This window comes from Amblyomma americanum, chromosome 1 (assembly GCF_052857255.1).
Source record: "Amblyomma americanum isolate KBUSLIRL-KWMA chromosome 1, ASM5285725v1, whole genome shotgun sequence".
Classification (NCBI taxonomy): Eukaryota; Metazoa; Arthropoda; class Arachnida; order Ixodida; family Ixodidae; genus Amblyomma; species Amblyomma americanum.
In genome coordinates, this window is record NC_135497.1 from 233,057,680 (window position 1) to 233,081,051 (window position 23,372).

The 23,372-nt window shown below is 47.7% G+C and overlaps 1 pseudogene; it reads right to left on the bottom strand.

Moving 5' to 3' along the window:
• The window catches only part of LOC144116105 (uncharacterized), a 39,292-nt pseudogene that overhangs the window by 13,579 nt on the left and 2,341 nt on the right, over window positions 1-23,372 (bottom strand).

Sequence of the window (23,372 nt, forward strand, 5' to 3'; positions counted from 1 at the left end):
CTACGCCGAGAAAAGCTAGGCAATGAATGCTGTCAGCCAAACGCGGGTATCTAATCGCGCAGAATGTGTTCTCGCGTTTGCAGCGGCCCAAGTGGCTGACAAAAGCAGTTTTGAGTCACCGAATGGAACAATTGCAGTGCCACCTTGGCAGCGCAGGTTCCTCGATCTCTCGTTAAGGAATGAGTCTGGCCTAGATGTAAAACCACGTTTGAGGTAGAGCACGCAGGAAGACGCGGGCTAGTGAACACGACTGACAAGCTTTCATCCCTGCAGCTGCTGTCACCGAAAGAGGGAAAAAAAAGTAATCTATAGGACATGGTTGCCCAGAAACACGCGTGACGAATTTCACATGACGTGACTGTGTGACAGGAGTGAAAAGAGCCTTTATTCCCTGTTGTGGTTTCTTTAAAGCGATACCAAAAGGAAGGAATATAAACCATTACTGGAGAAAAAAGGCGCCTTTCGTTCGCGTCACGTAGCCGCGGCTTCTTTGCTTACAGGCGCACCGAAGATAGGTTTGGCGCCAGTACACTCGTAGTGAGGTGGGGCAAAGAAGTAGAGGGGGGGGGGAGAGGTAATAATGCCTTCGTGGCATAAGATAAAACAAATTATAAACTGAAAATGAACGCTGCGACCAGAGATTCCCATACTAGCTTACCCGCAAGAGCGCCTAAATAATACGGCTGCCTTATTGGGAAACGCCTTTGTGATCAGGATGTGAAGAAGCCGCTCGGAAATTTTTATGCAGCCTGGCAGGTTTTAACACTCGCCTTTATGCTTTCTTGGCCTACGCTCCTGGCTTTCTTGGCCTTGGCCTAGTGCAAGCGCTTGTGGTCTGGTGGTGTTGGAGATGGGTCCTTGAGTGAGCTGACTCTTTCAGCGCCGCAGGTCCCTTCTCCGAAAGACGTTGTCGGACTTGGTTATGAAGGAAACTGTACAGGGGGTTTATTTTACATTATTTACAAGATTCAGGAACCCACTGGAGGGTGATGGGGGAAGGTCGGATGATCTGAGAAGATCTGAGGATGATCGAGGATTCCTTCCTCGCGGCACTCGTCGTCCAGTTTAAAAAGGGTCCGGTCCCTAGGATTCCCCAGGTTCGAGGAGGTCTTCGCCAGGTTGGGCGTGGCCTAACTTGAGTTGCGCGCGCGCGCGCGCGCGCACACACACACACACACACACACACACACACACACACACACACACACACACACACACACACACACACACACACACACACACACACACACACACGCGCGCGCACGCACGCACGCACTCCACTTCACATAGGGACACGCCCCCGTCACATGCCTCGCCCGAGAGAGAGGGTGCCGCTGGACCATCTCCCCCACCAGAGAGCACGTTGTCGTCGCGTCCGAACGACAGTTCTCACGCTGTCAAGCCGAACACGTCTTCCGGGAAGTCCGAATGGGCGAGGCGCCGGCGAGCAGGCACAGTTGAAGGGGTGAGCCACCCCTGCTCGGTTCTGGCGGTCGCTAACTGCCTCCGTGCCGCACGGTCGATCTTCCGGGAACAATGTTGTTTACAAACGGCAGCAGAATCCTTCGTCTCGAATCCAATAAACCAAGCGAGGACTGGCCGCGCGAACCAAGATGCCTATCGCTGTGCAGTGATCCCGGCTGCAGGCGTCCCGGGCCGATTACGCAGCTGAACTAGACGGGCTGTCGCCAGAAACCTTACAGTGGACAAAACATGCAGCTTCTGATAGCGTGGTGCAGAACGTGTGATGTGTAGCGAGGCGGCTTGTAATCGGGAGAAGAAAGGCTGCGACGCCTAACGACAACGAGGCGCCCCTAATTGGAAGTAGAAAGACGACGGAGAACGCACAAAACTTGCAAAAGCAAGGCGAAAACGGGCCACGCCCCTTTGCTTGAAGTGAGCTTGTAGTGTGGGTGATGCAGCAGTCAGAGACCAAGCTATGAGGGACTCTTGTGTTCCCGGGTGTTCTGCCCACACAATTAAAGTGCACCGGCTATTTCTCTTTGCTCGCGACAGCGCACGCCGAAAAAATTGCGAATCGCAGGTCAAACCAGACGGCCTGACCAACATTTAACCCCAAAGTATGAGAGGTAAGGCATGCGAAACGCTTGTTTTCCAGAGTAATTTCTGCTGGGGACGGAGGTATAATGCACAATTTATCTTTGCATTCTCATAATTATTCAAATTAGCAGCCATAAAACGCACCTTTTCGCATTGATTTCATGTTTCAAAATAAGTAATCCTGATTGTTGGAAAAGTAATTGAAATGTACAGTATACAGGTCAAGAGATTGCACTGGACTATGCTACTGAAGTTGTAAGAATGCTATTTTGAAGGAACACAGCGCGAAATGAACGCTACAGAAGAGAACCAACAGGGATGAGTGCACCAACTTTCTCGGCAGATTAGCTGCGGAAGATAGTATACTTTAAAAAAAGTACCTCTGATTTACTATTCAAACAATTTATGGTAGCACTCTGCCTCAGTACAAGACCACATTTCCTAAATCCATGCAGCAGCTGCAGTTTTCTCTTCGAAACGGCTCGCCGCCGCATTGCGCTCAATGCAACTGAACGGCAGAGTGGGACTTAACATGCCCCCGCCGAGAGCGGTGTTTTCACCTTGAAAGCGGCGCCGGCATCGACGCACCCTCGCGAAAAGTGCATTGCAATGCCATCTAGCAACAGCTATCTATGATCGAGAAAATCGTGGCAGTGTCCAAGTTTGTCGAAAAGCACGTCAGCTCGCTCGGCTCGATGCGTCGCGCTTCTTCTCGCCAAAACGCTCTGACGCGATAAAATTCGGGTGGGTTGCGTTTTTTTTCATACATTGTTTTCACTGCACGGTCGAGATACGGCAAGGCAACCGGCGTATAACCGGCGCTCGCAGCACTGCGATATCGCTAGCATAATCATCGTTCGCGTGACGCTACGTCCGCGAACAAAAGGTCATTTCGTTGGTGTCCAGTTTTAACCGTGTTTTAATTGAACTTTTTGATCGAGTGCTGCGGCACCACTCAGCATTTCACCGAACAGTAGCGGGACACACCGAAAGGAGCCAACTGGCATGCCTTATCTGAGATAAGATGGGTCCGCTTTGAACTGTCTGGACCCCTGTTAATGTCGCTAGATGGCGTTTTCTTGTAGTTTTCCCTAAAGTCACTGGAACGAGAAAAGTACCGCAACCAGCCGTCATATTTGGTCCAGCGCCGCTTGCTGTGCACGCTTATCTCGGCCCATAAGAGGAAGTGCTACGTAATGCTCCGGATTATCTGTGTGCCGGCGGCCGCGAGAAAGAAGCGAGCGGACCATTTATGGCGGGGAATGACCGCGTAACCGCGGAGAACGAATCGGGAACGCGCGCGCGCTGGCCGGCCGGCGCGGCGGCGAGAGAAAACGAATGCGGTAATTTTCCCGTTCCAGTGACTTTAGTTTTCCCAAGCTGCACCACCGACTGCGTGTTGTATACCACTTTTGCTCACGACTGTATGTACATCATCGTCTTCACTGAGAAAGTAAAATTTCTGTCATTGCATCCATTACCAGAAATTCGGCACAGCGCCCAGCCAGTGCCGCTAAGCCGAGCGGCCTATAACATTGTTCTGCAGCCACTCGGTCATTCCATTTCTTTCTTACGTCGCGGATGATGTCAGCGTGCTTTGCTATTGAATGTTCAAAGCCATGCGCCACGTGGTGGCCGCCAAGGGAACTAGAAGCGCTTGTGCCGAATTCCTGGTAATATACGGCTTTCAAGCTGCAACCCGCTACCCGCATTTGCTTTGTTGCTTACGGGGACGCTACAACTTGTCACAGCGGAGAAAACAAACAGGCAGACCCACACAATAAATGTATATTTGAGTAATCTGTGAGTTAGAGAGCAAGAAAAAAAAGCCTCCGTGAGCACCGCAGTCGACTTCCGGGTCCACTTACCATAGCGCGCTGAATACACGCTGTGTTTGCTAGCACAAAGCTTATGTCGGCCCCTATCACCGGAGAAAATGCGGACCAAGTACGGAGCCAGGGGAGGAAACTCGACAGTGGCGCGCGCGCGCATTCGCTAACACTCGGTGACACAGCCATCCTAAATCCCGCCACATGAGCGTGTAAGCCCGGTCCTTTTCCTACATACCGGGCGTGGTGTGTGCGCTGCATACGCTCCGGGGTCAGCGCCTGTTTCGACGTCGCCGGGCCAGGCATGCGCTTAGCGAGCAGTTGTGATTTGGGGAAGCTGTTTTCACGCATCGGCGATGCCGGCGGGAACGCGCTACTAGCTAATGCACTCCTGAATGTGACCGAAATCCCGATGTGAGCCCTGAAAGAAGAGCCTGGCCAACCAGCACTCTATCCAGCGAGCCAGCATTTCTGGCTCCGGCAAGAGAGGAGAGCGTCCCCCTCCCCACCTCGGCACCCTCTCTCATCTACTGCCCGCTATCCTCTTTTGCGCCCGGTGTTCTTCCCCCGTGCTCGTTATACACTTCGCGGGTTGTTGGCGTTTCACTTTTTTTTTCATTCTGTCCGCGTTAAGCTGCAGTTAGTTCTCCTTGTGCTCGAGGGTTTCCATTTTCTAGCCATGTGGCTGCAGCAGTGTCGGAGGCATGCTGCGAAGCGAAGGAGTAAAACCCGAGGAAGAAATGCTTGGGATTGTTCGTTTCTGTGAAACTGGTCAAGGAGTGGGATGGAACTGACAGCACGGACCCACACTCTTTGCGCGATATCGCATGCTTCCGCTTTCTTGTCCTCCTATTGCGTTACTTCGGCGGGTTAGGAGTCTTTATGCGCGCAATCTGTTTCGTTTCTTTTTCTCTGCTGCGTTGCCCCAAGGCCTGGCGCTGCGCGCAGCAAATCGATTTTGTGAAGGAGTGCCGGGATTCTCAAATGGGACGCAAAGCGAAACCGCTTCCTTTTTTTTCTTGTTTCGGGTCAAACGCTCACTTCTGCCTGGCTTTCGCAAATCTCGCTTTAGCGTGCGCACCTCGTTTAACCGCTTTCTCTCGTCGTGCGGATGGAATTTGCCTAAATCGCCCCGCGGGTATAAAACAGGGACAACGCGATGATCTGAGATAGGATATTTCTCGTTCTCATTGCTCTCGTGTCTCCTCTGCGCCGAAAGTAACTGCCGCTAGAGGACAACTGATTGTTTTTTTTTCTCGCGCTTTTTATCAAAAACCTAACTTTAGCAGTGGCACGCAAACCGAATTTTTCGGATTTTTACACGCTTGTAACATCTGAATGAGGTGTAAAGGGACAGTTACTATGGGCGGAGTAATAGCTGATTGCGAATATTTGGCGAGAATCTTGGTGACTTTACGACCTCTATGGAAATTTATCTGTGCTTCATTCTTGGTCCTGTTTTTGAAAATCCACCAGGAAAGTGAAGTTACTTAGCCTCATTATTAATGCGTGAGCATTAGAGGGGCCATTTCGGGAAAAAGTGCGCCAACGGAGGCAGCCGAGAAGCGATGAAAGAAAAAGAAACGAAACAAATAAACATGCAGGCAGCAAGTTTCGAACTCATAACCTTAATGTAGGGAAACGAGCACGCATACCACTAACCTATCACTTTTTTTTCTTTATTTATGGACAGGGTTTTAAAAAAAAAAAACTTTAAGGTCTGTCACACTAAGCCACCACAGCATATCACATGCTATGGGATCAGCAAACGAATATCTTTGCATGAAAAACTGAGCCGTTTGCTGTGGGAAAGGGAGCGCGCGGCGTCGGGGAGAGCAGTGAATTGGGCGGATCAGTGGCATCACTACTGCGCGTGCGCGGACCACGCGTCACGTGCCGAACTCCGCGCGTTTAAGCGAAAGCAAGTAGAAACAAAGAGTAAAGAAATCAAACAATGTAAGAAGGCGGCGTGTGGCAACCTATTCAGTGGCAACGAACCACGGTTGCCGTTGCATGGTAGCTTAGTGCCAAATTATCCATTATACGACTCCGTCTGGCGATGAAAATTTCAGGTTGGCTCTCTAGCCACTTTGAACTTCTATTCTGGCGTATTTACTAGCCTTTATTTTTTTACCGCACCATCCCCTGCAGCGGGGATGGTGCGCATCGAGGCACCCCTACGCGCAGCTAGGATAGCCAGGGAGCCTACATGCTCGTGCGGCGTGACATTAAAGAAGGTAAAACATTCAAAGGGAGGATTTGACAAACCAAGAGGCCGTGGCAGAGTCCTGCTTCCAGTTCTAGAGGCAAATGGCGAAACAACTCCTACCACGACTTCTAAATCACTTTGGAGGCTGCATCCCATGAATCCTGATGACACAGAAAGCCCGAAGAGCCGTGAAGGCATGCTGAAGCTGCCGCTGCAGTTTTGTGCATGTTCCTCCATCGAGCTGTAGTCAGAAATATGGCAACTGCGCACAGTTAGTGTGAACTCAATCTCACATATGTTTGAGTTCTGTGGCGTGCTGCGAAATCGTGCAAGGACAGTTGCGGCGAGTGCCCTTTTCGACACCTGGCGCAAGTCACGTTGAAAATTTTGTCAGTTCCAGTTTCTAATGCTGGTGCTGAGCGCGTGTTCTGTGTGAACTTGTAAAAAAAAAAACAGATGCGCACCATAATCAATCTCGACTGCCTGATGGCGATTCTGCGGATAAATTTCGCTTAACTACTTCAAGTGAAAACAGCTTCAGAGTACTTATTTAATGCAACGTACCTGCTGCTTGAAGAACAAGCAAAAGGAAGAAAATTTTGTGCTTTCTATTCTATATCTTGCGCTGATTCAAATTTATTGTAATTTAATAGCAATAATTTATTGCTACTTATTAACAACTGCATCATCAATATCGCTTCCGTTTCTATCAGGCCACTAATCTGGCGCTAAGAATAAATTGCATGGCTATTTTGGCTACTTTCAGCTCGGTTCTGGCTCCTTTTAAAATCTGCCCAAAGGCAACCCTGTGCGAGTCATGCTCACGCATTACCGTTGGATCGACCCATCCATCACCTGTGAATTATGGTTGTAAGTCTTCCAGTTTATTGCGACAGAGTTGGGCCTGCTCAGAAATTCGGGCCCCGCTGCGAGTAAAAATGATGCTAAAACTCATTTTACACTCGTGGCACTGCAAGAATTTTATAAACGCGACAGGACTAGTGAATATCATGACATCAGTCCTGTCATCTGTGTTAGTAATCTTTCCGAAGCGCGCTGAATCGTTCACATTATCTTCCTAAACCGTAAGCAAATTTCACTAGTTTCCTCTTCGAGCTCGAATTCACACTGCTCTTCTTAGTTTGAACTCGAGAAGCAGAGCTTCAAATTCGACTCGGCCGCCTTCTAGCCGTTTTATGAAGTTGGAGACAGCTAATACCTGTGCTACACGGGCAAGTTCGAATGACATCTGAGTCGAATGGCATTCAAGACTTGGAATGACATTCGGACTCCTCGGACACCCGCGGTGCTACACGACTCTTTCCGAACGCATTTGAAATTTGCTCAGCTCGTTTTCAGTGTACAACGACGATGACGATGGCGGTGGTCACTGCGGTCACACTGGTGCGGCAACGACACTGTCACGGTCAACAGCAGCATATGATTGTAGTGGGACAAGTTTTCTAGGCCAACGACACCGACGAATCCGATCGGCGGACGGTCAGCCTTCTTGCCCGCGGCAGGCCGGTGGCTGAGCGAAAACACGCTGATGAGCAGACGGTGTGAATATATTCGCGCTTCTACCTTATCCGTATTACAAATAAGCGAAACGAGCGGGTATATTTCACATGTGCAACTTGAACACTCACCAGCGATAAGCGCTTGCCAAATTAATTTTAGTTCACGGCGACTCCCTTCCCTTCGCGCCGATTAAGCCTAGCGAGTTCGCAGGGTTACGTCTGTGAATTCGGCGGTTGTGAGCCGCGAATTCACAAGTTTTAGCGAATGCAAATGATCAACGAGTGTAGTTTTTACAACAGTGATCTGAAATCAACTATTGCTCACATCGCAGGGCGCGCAAACGATGAACGGGGAGCGCCGGTGTGACCCAGACCGCCGAGCTCTGCTTTACGGCCAGCAGCAGTCGTCGCCGTTGCTATTTTGTGGATTACCAGTTATGCGTTTCAAATACCACGAATGGCCCCCAATCATACTTCTGGATAAAGTAGGTTTAAATAAAGTACTGGTCACACCAGGAGAAGTCGGGACAATTAGCGACAAACGCCGGTCGTACGCGATGTCAGCAGCCCGGCTGTCAAGTGTTTCTCAGGTGAGCGATCGTATCAGCGTTTCCCAGAGATTGTCGCACTGCGTTAACAAGCACGGGCACAACCGATGCATATGAAAATAGATTATTTAATAGAACTAAAGCGCAGAATCCGCTTTATGTCATGCAAACGAGCGCTAGCTGTTCGTACGCAGCGATGTAAACAACAGTATGAGTGCAACCAACCGTCCTCGTCAGCGCACTCTTGGGGAAATTTCATGCTCACGCGGTAAATGTTCATTGGTGTACTATTATCTGCAAGCACTTACTTAGATAGAAGAGGGGCAATTTGCTAAACAAACAGCAAGAAAAAGCGAGCAGTGGATATCGAGATGAGCAGCCCCCGAGCCGAAAGCAGTCGCGCGGCTGTGGGCGGGGCGAAGCGATGACGGCGGCGACGCCTATTGGTCGGTTCGGGCTGTGTTCGCGTTTCGAAGGCATTCAAAATTCTGGAATGTCTCCGCGGAGCTCCGTCGACTCGAATGTCATCTGAACCGAATGCCGTTGAAAAACTTCGCGTAGCAGCGGAAGTTCGGCAGTCGAGCCGAATGACATTCTGTTCGAAGGCGTTCGAAACGTCCGTGTAGTACGGGTATAAGACTTCATATAACGCTTACCGTGCGCACGTAAAAAAAGAGTGCCGAAAAAAATCTAATTAGGCTTAATGCAAGATTTAAAACAGTTTACGTGCGATACCTTTGTGCGAACGCTGCCATAGCATGTTCGCGAAAGTGTGACATGAAAGTGTATCCATTACGCACCGACATGTCACGCTGGCATGTGGTTAAAGCGCATGAATTACGTATCGAAGTAATTCGATCGTCGACATTCGTGCGATTATTACTCCCAACGTGCAGCCCTTGAAAGAAACTGCTAAGAATATAAAACACCTAATTTATAAATAGGCAAATGCATGCCATGAACTTAAAATTCGCTCTGCTTGAACAGCACACAGTTCCGACCTGAGTTACGTGATCACACCGAATGAACGTTTTCCGATATGCATACTGCATGCTAGGCGCTTCTGATATTCGTGCTTTGCGCAGCGGTCTCATCTTTCTGTTGCTAAGTAACGCTGCGACCACTGTACAATGCACGACTATTATACCGGCCGTCTTGCTTCGCTTTGTTGGGGACCACTTAGTTCGCGCCAACGCTTTGTTAACGTCTACGCATCGAAGGGCAGGAAGTAAGCAGAGGATGGCAGACCTAATATAGGCAGAGCGGGAAATTTTCACCTAATACTTACTGTCGCGGTTCCTCCGATAACTGAAATGAATTGTGCGAGAGAGACCCTGAAACGAAAAAGAAATCGTTGATAAAATGAAAATTATAGGTACCAATAACAGCACATGCTGTGATATATGTTGTCAAAACATTTCCACGAGGCTTCTTTATTATCTTGATCCTGCAAAATATATGGAGAGCAAAGATAATGGTGGACCATGACAATATGAATACAATTGCAATTTCCGACGTATTCAGCCACAAACTTAACTATGGGCAAGAAAGGGACTGGTATTAGCCTGGAGCAAAATAAAGACTGGGTATTAGATGATGTCGCGACACTGACATGATTCATTGTGAACATGTCAGTCTAAGTTAAGCGGGCCCGGATTTTTACGCTATTTAAAACGTAATGGCGTCTAATTGAAAAAAGATATATTGCCTCATTCCTAACCCCTCTAGTGGCGCCGTGGCGCGGGAAAACTGTATTTTCTGGCACTTGGCAAGCCTTGGACATTCAAGGGGCTAGAGGTTTGTAGTCTCTGCCTCTTGATCTCCCTACTGTCGTGCGCGTCCTTAAGTAAACCTGCCCTGTGTACGTCCACCGTTTGTTGGTGACAGTATTACCTGTGTGAGGCAAGCGCTTTTCAACGTTGCCACTGTCGTGGCAACACGGTTCGTATGTAATGTTGTTTGCATGTGCGGCCTGCAGCGCACTGACACGCAGGCACCGCTAGGGATGACATTTTTATTCGTGCTCTCGTAAAAGGCTCTGGACCCTTATTGTTATTTTAAAGGCAAAATACAGCGCGAACAGAGATGACGGAAGAAGAAGAGGTGCACAACACAGCGCTGTCTCGCAACTAAAATTTTATTCAGGAAGAAACACATATAAAAGCGACCGAAAAAACAGTGAAGTCAGCAATCAGATGAGGCAATCAATACAAGCAACAACTCAAAAACTGCAAAAATAGCGCAGGGCGCCCTTTTCTATGACCCATGGTAAATCAGGTATTGTCTATTAACCGTATCTCCGCATTAAATAATGTGATAGAGGGTTGGCTGATGCACGCACTGATTTTCTTCTTTATGCGCTCAGTGTGAAGATAAAAAGAACTGTTAGGCGATATTTCAGAAAACCGAGGAACTGTACCGGCACCGGGACCAGCGTATGAGAGAGATTATGAAAGCGGTTTTCGCAAAGAAGAAAATCAGTGCCTGCATCAGCCAACTCTCTTTCACATTATTTGATGCGGAGATACGGTTCCTAGACAATACCTGATTTCCCCTGGGTCATAGAAAAGGGCGCCTTGCGCTATTTTTTCAGGTTTTGATTTGTTATATGTGTTGATTGCCTCATGTGATTGCTGACTTCGCCGTTTTTTCGGTCGCTTTTATATGTGTTTCCTCCTGAATAAAAAAAAATTAATTGCGAGACAGCGATTGTGTTGTGCACCTCTTCTTCGTCCGTCGTCTCTGTTCGCGCTGTATTTTTCTTTTTAACTGAACATAACCCAACTAGCCCAACTTTCCATCATACTACAGCAAATTTCTAGTACATCGGGCTCTTTTCTGTGGTCTAATGCCTTTCTTTACAACCCGGCCTGTGTGGCCTCCTTGTACGCTGTGTATGAGTGCAGAGTGCAAGACTCGTATAGCTTCATGGCACATCAAGACTGGAACCTGCCCAGCTGACCTACAGATGATGTGTGGACCCCTACTTCCATCCGCGGGACACTCGAAAAGAACGTGCCGCATGCTACGCTCGGAATGGTGTCGGCAAGCCCGCTTCTTGAAGGCCTGCCTTCGTATTGCCTGTGGCGAGGAAGGTGATAACCGGCGTCAAGCACGAGCTTTTAGAGACTGGACGAAGACTGCGGACCAAACCATCGAGTTCCTATGGGCTTCTGTACGTCCCACCCTCCCGAAGAAGAATCGGTCGGTAAATGCCAGCCAGGACGTCGCTCTGCTAGGAGGTGCCCAGATTCCGCAGCAGCACAGGGAATTGCTGAAGCTTGGCCCTAGGTACTGCTTTGAACCAGTGTTGTCTCCGCCGGAGAAGGTGGCTCTGGTGAAAAACATTACCCGCCGCGTCACCAAGGAAGACCGCCATCGCTGTGTGGTGGAGTGCGTCGACGCATTGACGAAAACTGTAGGTAGGCCACGGAACTCTAAAAACCTGCGACCTTTGGCTACGTTCCTCAGTGAGAATGAATTGTGCCTTATGGTGTCGGATAAGGAAGGTTTTTTTGTTGTGCTCCCCGAGGCATCATACTCGCAGGAAGCCAGAGCGGCAATTGATAAGAACTTTAAACAGGGTAAGGTGAAGTGTGAACGAGTAAGGGTCCGTGCAGTCGAAATGCTAACGGAGTGTAACCTCATCTCGCTTGCTTCTAGTGTAAAAAAAGCTCCAGCTTCAAGTCTGAACATGTTTTTTTTTTCGTAAAAACACACAAACGGAGTATTCCCTTTCGCACAATTGTGTCCGAGCGCCACACTTGGCAACACACAGTATCCGGTTATCTACAAAGGAACCTCAGCGCCTTAGCAGTAGTCGACCCCTATGCAGTTCCTGACTCACAGGCGGTCGTCCAGTACCACCAAGAGAGTAACCCAGGAACCTGTTTTGGATTTAGCATTGATGTTGAAGATTTGTATTATGCCCTAGGTTACCTCATGACAAGCTCTTGGCCACCGTGAAGGAATGCATCACACTAAAGAACGATGAAGTAGCATTTACTGGTCGCAGCGGTATCACAGTAGAAGACCTTTTAGAGCTGCTTTCCTTTTACCTGTGTTCAATCTTTGTGGAATGGCGGGGGACAATTTTCTTGCAAAAAAAAAAACAGGGTGTTTGTATCGGTTCTCGTGTAGCCCCGATACTCAGTAGTATTTGTCTAGCAAAAGTAGACGTAGCGATCAGTGAAATTCTTCACGGTCTTGCTTTTTAGATCTGGAGATATGTAGATGACTTTCTGATACTAGTAAATAAGGAAGGGCACGCAAGGCGTGCGGTTGATGTGCTGAAAGTGTTTAAAGAGAACGCCATGGGTCTAAATTTCACATTCGAAATGCCAGAAAAAGATGAACTTCAGTTCCTAGATCTAAGACTGACCTTCAAGGAGGGCCACACTTGTTGGGTCAATAAAACACGCTCCAAAAAACCGATACTGAACTTTTGTTCAGGGAACACGAAACTGGTAAAAAACGGCATAGTCCTCTCCTGCCTAAGGTCTGCTCTAAAAAAATCTCGTGTGCACTCCGAGCAGACGGTGTTTCCTTGCAGGTACAACGACTGACCGCGGCAGGTTTCGCGCTCTCTGTTATAACACGTACATGCGAAAAACTAATTGGCAATTTCAGGGGTCTCCGAACCCCGAACGGAGGTGAAAAAATGGGAGCCAAAAGGAAAGCAGTGGCCATTCCCTACGTGCATCGCACGGCGCACAATCTGAGGAATGTTGCTCGTCGTTTTAGTGTTCACTTGGTCTGTACAGCACCCCTAAAGCTTGAACGCCTGTGTCCGATGACTGGGACAGATGTCCAAGAATGGAAGAAAAAAATGCACCCCTTTAAGTGTTCGGTGCGGCACAGATCAAGATTTGTGGATTGTGTGCGTTCAGTGGTGCATCAGATTCCTTTCACATGCCAAAATGTGTATATCGGACAAACCGGGCGCTGCTTAAATATCCGCCTAAAAGAAGACGAGAAATCGTCGTCAGATGTATGAAAACATTGCGCTTAGTGTTAAGATAAAAATAACTGTAAGACTATATTTCAGAAAACCGAGGTACTGTACCGGCACCGGGACCAGCGTACCAGAGAAATTATGGAAGCGTTTTCATGAAGAAAATCAGTGCGTGCATCAGCGAACCCCCAATCACATTATTTAATGCGAAGATACGGTTCCTAGACAATACCTGATTTGCCATGGGTCATATAAAAGGGCGCCCTGCACTATTTTTGCAGTTTTTGAGTTGTTGCTTTTGTTGATTGTCTCATGTGATTGCTGACTTCGCCGTTTTTTCGGTCGCTTTTATATGTGTTTCCTCCTGAATAAAATTTTAGTTGCGAGACAGCGCTTGTGTTGTGCACCTCTTCTTCGTCCGTCGTCTCTGTTCGGGCTGTATTTTTCCTTTAAAATGAACGTAACCCAACTAGGACAACTTTCCATCCTTATTGTTATGCCTGCTTAGCAGTGGTAGCGAGTGTAAGCGCACTCAGCTGTGAACGCGAAGAACATTGAAAGGTGGCAAGAGGGTATAATCGCAGCTGCGTCCAGCAGAAGACTACCTGACGACTCCCTGGCGAGGCGTCAACACGCACTACGTGCCGCTTAACGCCTTTATCGCTGATAGGCGGCACAAAATAGCTTGAAGATTTCGTAGAGAGAACGCAGAGGATGAACTTGTGATTATTTCTGCAAAGCAAGAATACATCTTGGTGTTTAAATTTGATTTGCCACCAGTCCTGAGTGGCTAACGACAGATACCAGACGCAGAATGTTAGTTTTTCGGGGCGTCATTTCATTTCTTTTGATGCTGATCTTGAATTTCTGTTAGCAATCTAGTAGTTTGCGCGTGAGCTTCTAAGTGGTAGCGCGTGCTTTTTAAAATGAAATGTTTTTTGCGGCCTGTATGCACAGCGCTAGACGAGCAGAAAACACATGCTTCGTGTGTCTGGCCCATATAGGTCCACATTTAAACTACGCAGGGATGTTTCTGCAATAGCGATCAACAATTTAACACGTTTGTGGTGTTAAGACTACTAATCTCTATATTTAACTTCAGAAGCGACCTGAATACGAGCAGCCTTGCTAATAAAAATTGCGTAAACATTTTGTGCTTCAGAATTAAATTGGCACTTTTTCGTAGTGCGCATCAGCGCTCTTGTATTAAGAGAATGTAGGAATTCATCCCTGCTAAAAACCACATTTACGATTTCTTTATTAGAGCGCAGTAAATGTTTGCGCAAATCCGCACACGTCAGTGGAAACGCTTAAGGGAATATTGGACGCACGGGCGCAGGTTTCCGTTTCTCTGGTTGCAATAACTACCCCGTAAATATTTTGAACTAGCTGTTCTAGTGCCATTAACGGTGCGCAGTGCGTCGTATGGTTTAGCAGAACATTCTTTAGCCCAGAATGCCTTCCTTCTGAAAAAAAAAAAACTGCAGCATAATGCGCTCGCACAATATAAGCATAAGTATTCGACTAAGTCGTACCTTTGCCAGGTGGAAGCTAATCCAGGTGGCTTTATATTTCATTTAGCAAAACCACGCGGTATGATGGAGTTTTTTTTTTTCATTTCTCATCAAAGAAATGAAACACTCGTTAATATTGATCGCTAAGGTTTCCTTAGAGCAATTTCAATCTTGCTGTAAAGCCGCCTGACCTTCAACATAATCTATTTCACACTTTGCAAAGGCCAGTGCAAGCCTGCTTGAAAAATTTCTGCCTGTTTCTGCTGCCTCCTAGCTCAAAACGCAGGTATGGTTTTTCACCCCTGCTATTGCAGATGTGAGTCTAGGAAGGATCATTGCATTAGTGAGAAAGATTGCATGCTAAATGCCAGCGTGCTTGCTTGAGTGTAGTGTGAATTACAGTAGGCCAACATCATTTCAAACAAATCAAAATGTGTGCGTGTTGGCTCTAATAAGACTGCCTTATGTTGCCACTTAGAGGTGGAGAGGGCGACACGCAACACCTCCGGTCTTGGAGGCGTCGGAGCTGAGTCCCCAATATTTCCTTTCTTTCTTTCTTTCTTTCTTTCTTTCTTTCTTTCTTTCTTTCTTTCTTTCTTTCTTTCTTTCTTTCTTTCTTTCTTTCTTTCTTTCTTTCTTTCTTTCTTTCTTTCTTTCTTTCTTTCTTTCTTTCTTTCTTCCTTTCTTTCTTCCTTTCTTTCTTTCTTTCTTTCTTTCCTTCCTTCTTTCCTTCTTTCTTTCTTTCGTCCTTTCTTTCTTTCCTCCTTTCTTTCTTTCCTTCTTTCCTTCTTTCCTTCTTTCTTTCTTCGTATCATAAACTGTAAAACTGGTGTTTTACATTTTATGATAGCTCTTAGGCAGCAACAATGCAAGGATTCGTGCCGTTAATGACGGCCACTAAGCGCGTTTAGACCGAGAGTCAAGGAAGCACCTCTTAGGTTGTAATTAATGTTTTCTTCGCTCAAAAGAAAAGGGTACAATTTCTGAGTATAAAAAAATGTATATTTGCTGGTGACGTGCAAACGTGGTACATTAGTGCTATCACGCCGTCTTTGCCTTGCCATATAGCTGCGGCTCAGATGCGCCGCGTTCGCTGCACTCCTACCGCGCGCTCAGCCTTGCTGCCTGCAGTCTGGAGGCATCGCCGCGGCCGCGCAGATCCCCCCTTACGCGGCACAAAAGCTGCCGCAGTCTAGAGCACTTCCTCCGGGAGTCGAGAGCTGCAGTCCGGATGCTCTACTCGGGGTAATTCTCTACTTGCAGAGGATGCCTGCTAGGGTCGAGATTTATAACTTTTATATTCCAACTATACACTTTTTCATCCCTTGTCACGGGTTGAGGTGTCGCCACACCTTCGTTATTTTCGTGATAGCAGCCAGTCAGCGGGGCGGATGACATCGGTGGAATATAACCGAGCAAAGAGAGAGTTCTTTTGCCGGCCCAGGTTCACAGCGGAATAACCTGTATCCCATCCACCTAGCGAACGAAGCACGCCAGGAATATAGGGCAGCTACCGCATACGGAGCCGCGAAATGTTTTGCTCTCCCCCCTGTCTCTCGTCTCCTATCGTCGTGTCTGCGACTGCCTGGAACAAGTGTAGGGGCCTGACCTCGGCGGCAGCAGTGGAGACTGGTGCATTTCGATCTAGTCGACGTGCTGAAACGTGTTCATACTATGGATTTCAGTGCATGATAGATGATGGAAATCAATCAGGCGACCTCACAGCGCACATTGTTGTTTTTGCCCGTCATATTTCGTTAATAAATAAGTTATCAATTTTTTCTTCCCCTTTACCATCTCCTCATCTGCAGCTCAGTGCTCAGACATCGGCCTTGGGTTACGCGATTGGAGTGCGATATGCAGCTTTCGCCCTTTCCTTTCAGCTAGCCTCTTCTATTCTCTCTCCCAGACCTATTCCTCTTCCTCATCTTCCGAACCAGCACCACACACGCCCGCTGGATGGCACTGGGTGGCACAGCACTTTTTGGATTGTTTTCTTCGATTTTATTGAATCTAGACCAACATGATAATTACGCCGGCTTATTGAAACAACCACTACCTGCCATATCTCATGAAGGACCTTGAAGCTGCAAATGAATGCCAGTTTTTCTCCGTCGGAGGCTATCAGTTTTCCTTGCTTTGCAGGCTCTTTTACCTGCTCCTTCTGTGACCCGGCTCGTATCTTTCGAAGAACAACACGGAACCCAGAAAGTCATTAAACGGCCTCCATACAGCTATCAATGTAAAATAAATGCAATGCATTCTCAATCGCCTACATTTTTTGCCCAATGTTATAACGAACACGGACAACACAAGGTGAGAAAGATGCACCACAGAACCAAACGGTCCTGTTTACATTCAACTGAGCCCTCTAAAAAACGCAACGGGCACAATCTGGCGTCATTTTTATGACGTATGATATCCTATGTTCTCAGCGGATCAGAGAAACCGAACGAAAAACATAACTGCTTTACCTGCCGATCAGATTGGCCCATTGTTACAATAGCTATCAATAGTTAGCACCACGTTAACGTGCATTACCCTCCATTCTGCGTGCCGTTTTCTGGACAGGTCGGCCTCCCCGACTGGCGAGAGCGAGAATAGCCCTGAGAGCTGGTGCTTGGTTCACGCTTCTAATGTTTTTTTTTTCGCAGAACGAGCGAAAAACATATTCATAAGGAAGCAACGCTTCGTATTATTGCACGACGACAGCATTCGCCGTGCGGTTTTCGGCCTGTTTGGGCGGCACTTGCCCGCCGATACACCAGTGCATGACAAAGCAATGAACCATTCGCGTCATGTAAGCACTTTGCAATGCAAATTACCCGGCGCACTTCACGAAAGTAGCGTGGAGTGGCCGTAAGTGCTTTACTTTTACGAAATTTCCTCGCTTATCTATGGGCTCTGTGCCCTTATTGGATTATTCTTTTTTCGAGCTTCTTTCCTCTGATAATTTACCGCTGGTCAGCCCGGCCTTCGATAGCGGAAGCGGCAAACGACACTGCTTGTTTAGCTTTCACTCATGACGTCACAGTTTCCAACTACCAACGACACAAGGGTGAAGAAACGAACCAAGCAATAAAAGGTCACAAAACTCCGCCCATCTGCTGCTATGCAGGATGCCTCGAGTTTGGCGTTCTCCCGAGTTTTCCCCATGTTCGCGCAACGGCAGTCAATGAACGGAGACAGCGCGGAGCATGCAAAAGCAGCAGACAATAAAATGTCGAGTTAAAGCCACGTTTGGCAACGCAAGCGCACCATACGCGCACCGCGTTCACGTTTCAAACAAACCAGGCTACGCAATGCAAAACGCCAGTGCCGCTTAATGTCATCAACGCAATACAGCAAATCGTAATATCGTGACTTATCCGCTATCTACACGCTCGCCGGAAGCAGTCAGCCACGCCTTTTTTAGGGTGTGTCAAAGGCGCGTCTCCTTTTCAGGCATTGTCTGTCTATCCTCGGTGGAAAACAAACAGTGCACAAGCGACTCATTATTTCGCCAAACCTTTTGCTTTTTTTGATGGCAGCATGACCATGCCAACTTGCTTAACTCTGTTATACGATGCTGTTGGAGAATGGCCCATGCTCCATAGTATCGTTTTGTCATCATCGTCATTCGCTAACGCCTTGCAAGCAGCTGCAGTTACGTGCCGGCAGCTTTTTGCTATGTGTTACGGGGTTACAGTGTAGATTGTAGTGCTTTAATGCAATCGCAGTCCGAGATAAGACAGGGGACACTTAAGCTCCACCTTAAGGTTAAGACGCGACCGCATTAATGGTTATTTCACAATTTCATAACTAGTACCTCTGATTACACACACTCATTACATACATCAGTAGGCATACTATACGCCACAAGATACCCAAGGTACCATTAACCAATTCGAACGAACCTGTCTCAATGGCATCTAACCCCTCATTCTTTTGCCTTTATGACGATAAAGTTTTACCACCACCAATGGCATAGGAGTGGCGTGTCTGCCTGGCAACACAAGAGTCCTGGGTTTGATTTCCAACTAATTACCCCAATTTCATTTCAGAATATTTAATTCCCATACATCCTTGTATGTCATAATAACATTTCAGTCATGTTGCGACCTCATTTACAATTTAACTTGAATTTTGATCAATTTCATTTCACAGCCGAAATTGGGACGTACCAAACTTCTCGACGAATCTTGACTTAGTGTGACAACGCGCTAGGCTTTTCCTACGAACTTCCGCTCTAACGCTGTCGCGTTAAAACCAACGACAGACGACACGTTATATTTTCGGCAATGATGCTAAAATCATTCAGCGATGACCTGCGTTGTATTTCGAACGTCAGGAATGCGTGTGTCTGCCAGCACTGCAAGAGGAGGAACCACGTACATTCACTTGCTAAAATCATTGAGAGGGGCATAGACACGGAATCAAAACACCATTTATCATAAAAATTAAAGATGTAGAAATTGAAAAACGTACGCTATTCTCCGCCCATAAATGTTTCTGGTAGTTTATCTTTAACCAGAAAAATATTTTAACTCTGAAACCGACTATAGGCGTAAACATTGTTTATTTAGGGCAGCTTTACTAGCTTTGCTTTGAAAGTCCTTTATTTCGGGAATAAGGTGTCTGCTCAGGCGCGGTTTATTTTTTTGAAATAAAATTGGTGCCCAAGAAAAGGCCGCATGAGGGTATACGCATTTGGAAAACAGCTAGGCCCCGAGTTTGAGATGATTTGACTTTAGATGAATTGCTCGTATATCCTGTCGTTCTGCATGTGGCTGTTTTGCGCAATATTGAAACGTAGCTCAGCGTTACAGCTAAAATGTATTAAAAATATTCAGAAGTGAGCTAGCCCTCCGTTATAGCTGCCGGTAACCTCACATTTCAAAATGGTTTCTAGTCAACCTGTAATCACTCTTCAGTAACAAGATTTCTCTTCACGTAGTCTAAAAATATTCAGATGCATGAGACCGAAGCTCCCAATCTTGCTTCAGAGGTGTAAGGAAGTAGTGCAAGAAGGTGCAAAGGAATACTTCGTCATGTGGCTGACGAAAAAAAAAACGATTCCGAAACTGAAGTGCAGTCTTTCTGCAACATACTGAGTCGTGTTATTTGTCTAGAAGTGTTCCGGATTGATCAGAATGTGGAATTTCGTGCCATCATTCAAATTAAACGGCTTGCTTTGGTTCATAGAGGTTTTGACGTCCCAAAGCGACTCTGGCTACGAGGAACACTGTAGTGAAGGGCTCCGGAAATTTCGACCACCTGGGGTTCTTTAACGTGCACTGACATCGTACAGCACACGGGCCTCTAGAATTTCGCCTTCATCGAAATTCGACCGCCGCGGCCGGGATCGAACCCGCGTCTTTTGGGCCAGCAGCCGAGCGCCATAACCACTCAGCCACCGCGGCGGCGTTAAAAGGTTTGAATAGGCGAGGTAAAGAAAGAGTTAAACGAAGTGCGCGTCCAGCTACCGTGGATAACTTTTTGTGTCCTTGGTTGCCTGGCTAGTTCGCAATGAGCGCTGATGGAACGCAATGAGTTGTTGGCAATAAGCTCATCTCCTCAAACAAACATATCACACGCTCATTAAACGTATTGCTCATATGCAAGGTGTTTTTGCGTTTGACGACGGCAGTATGGATCAGCATTAACCTGTCGACTCACAAGGTTGATCAGAGGCAGGGGGCATCTTTTTCAAGCAGTTTCGGCCTTGGGAAAGCGAGTACTCCTACAAATGTAAATACACGAACTTAAAAACCTCAAAGATCACTACAGACATTGTTGGTGTTACGGCGCGCGATTAAGAGCAGCAGTAATGACAATGCGCACATCCCTCGCAGGAAAAAAATTAACACATTACGGGAGGCCTTTTATTCATAAATTTTCTGAGTGAAAACGCAGCGCTACTACAAGGTCTGCAAATATATCTTCCGCTTATAGGGTTGACACCTACCGCTTACCGCTTATTCCGTTTGACAGGCGCTGGATCGCGTTTAATGAACTGACTTTCGACAGCAGTTATTGCCTCGGCCTCAACTGCAGCTCTGTGCCGAGTACCAGCAAGGTGCGGCTCGAATTCGCCGCCTTTCACTTTATTTTGAGTTAATTCATGCATGTCTCGACAGTCAGTGTCAGCCGCCAACAGACTGCAGGCGTCTGGTTTTTTAGCAGTTTCTGAAGAACACATGCGCTTGCTGTAGTAGATCCGCTGGGGACACTGAAAAAGTCTAGTGCACTCGAAACACATTTCACTACTCTTCACTCAGCAGACGCTGGTTCGGATCTCTGACGCTGCTGGCGTCACACCTTTGTCGACCACTCCACAGTGCTTGCGTCTGGCATTTCTCTTCAAGCAACGTCCTCATCACGGAGTCATCACAAAATCTATTTCAGGCCACATCAACGGCAGGCCAACAACAGCAAGAGAAACAAGGATCATCTCTATTCACCGATGATGGGAAAGGTCTCGAGCCTGACAGGAACAAGTTTTTAACCGGCACTCAAATGAAGGTATAGCTAATTTTACTCACAGCACACATTTCTCAATTACGGCTTGTTCCGCATTCGGTGCAGAACGAGAGTGAAACGAAGAGCCGTAACCGTCACAGTGACTTCACGGAGAGAAAACTGAAAAAAAAAATTGAAAACACACACATGGATCCAGAGGAATTCTTCAGCGGGTATAATTTTCTCTCGTGACACTGCGCTGCACTTCCGTCGGGGATGAAATATGTAAAGTAAAAATACTCTGGGATGTCCTCGATAATTACACACGAAGTCTTCATTTGTCACGCACAAAAACAGTACTGTCACACAATACACAAAGACATCGAAGAGTAGAGACTTCACACAGTACACAAATCGTAAACACACACAGTACAAACATCACAAAAAAGGTATTTCCCTAACACTTGCACGTCTGATGCCTCACAACAAAACGTCGCTGAAGTTGATCGCTGAAAAAAAAGAGCTTTCTGCTGAAGCTAGTTGTCATTTTTGGTTTTCACACTGGAAGGCCGCCCTGAACTCAGGCAGCACCGTGACAGGCATGTTGCAGCGGCGGCTAGCGTCCCCGTAAAGCTCGCCCACATAGTCGTCGCTCGAACAAAGCGCGTAGCAGGAGGCAAAGAAAAAAAGCCGGTCTTCCTCGAGGGTTGGCTTTTCGGCATAAGTGATGTTAGAGTGTCGCAGGAAGCCGAGCCTGTAAGCCTTCAGTGCTGCCAAAAGAGCTTTAGTGTCAACGATATGGGGGGACCACTCCTGTTGGGGCTGGGCACCGGCACTTTCGTTTGGGTGAGAGATGTAGTAATACCGGCTCAATGGCTGCTTGTCACTCGCAAGAAGCTCATAGAAGAGACCTCTGAGGATTTCATCTGCTATGAGCCTTGCGGCGCCACCGTAGTTGGCCGCAAGAGGCAGGTCTGCGTGAAACACTGGGAACAGGAAATACTCGTCAGATGCCGTCAGTGCACTGTGAAGGCTCCATCGCTGATTGATGGCGGAACCCGGCTTCAGGACGTTGGTCAGGCTAGGCTCGTGGAGCTTCCAGCGCGAGTTCGTCAAGTCCATCCAGCTGCCGAAGAAGCTGGGTCCGAAAGTTGTGTCTGGGAGTGTGTTGGCAAAAAAGCTTTCGTCGTCCAGCTGGGCAGCGTCACCCCTTGCCCTCAGATCGAATGAGGTTCTGGTGTGGCGCATCACGACATCGATGATGGCGTCTCGAACATCTTTAACGAGGGCTTCGGCTCTAGAATTTCGAGAAAATAGGCTTAGCCAAGCAACACCTACACTGCTCTCCACTTGCACTAGGCAGCGGCGAGTGTGCGCCGACAAAGGGAGCCCCATCAGCTCAAGTGTGCCATTGGCGACTTCTCGGTCAGCCATCCATCCTAGCTCTGTTACGACGCGAAGCCCCAAGCTAAGTGTCATAGCCTCCCGCATCTCCGTATTCAGCCCCAAGAGGTAGACAAGAGCTCGGAAGAAGTCGGGGTTCTCGACTTGTACCATAGTATCGGCGGACAATCTCCCGGCCCAGATGAAGTACTGGTTGAGCAGTAGCACCCAGCGGCCAGAAGAGATGCTGGGAGTAACAGTCTCAGTGAAGTTGCGGACAGACATCCGCAAAGTCTTTTCTTCGGGATTTGCCAGTGCGGGACCCAGCACTGCGAGCGTAAGCCTATTCATCGCCTCAATGGTAGCCAGTAGCTCGTCAGTTCGCAATTCTGGGGCGTCAAAAAGGCGCAGCATATTCCGGACGAACTTTTGATACTGGAGCGACGGTGCCGTTCCCCTTGGCTGGCTGCCGAACGTGCGCATCAAAGCAATCCAAACTCGGAAACTGGGGCTCGGCCCGATCTTTAGTAGGGGTTCCCCCGTCCTGCTGCGGTAGCGCGACAGATCTAAGCTGATCTGGAACCACAGATGGAAGTTGTAGTTTCCAGAAAGGTCAAGGAAAATGTCCAGTAAGTCCTTGCGGGAAGTCTCCGGCCATGGCAGATAGTGTTGAGCCATAAACCACTTCAAGCTGGCAAGGCTGCTTTCTGCAAGTTTTATGCATGACATAACCAAGGTGGCCACCCTTTTTTGCACGCTCACTGTTGACGACGCAGTGGTATCATGGTTACTGAGCTTCCAGGCCACAGTCTCGACGGCACTCAAAGCACGGTCGTACATTGCGTTTTCGGCAATGTTGATAACAGAAAGTAAACGGTGCTTTTGCTTCCAGCCATCACATACAAATTGGTAA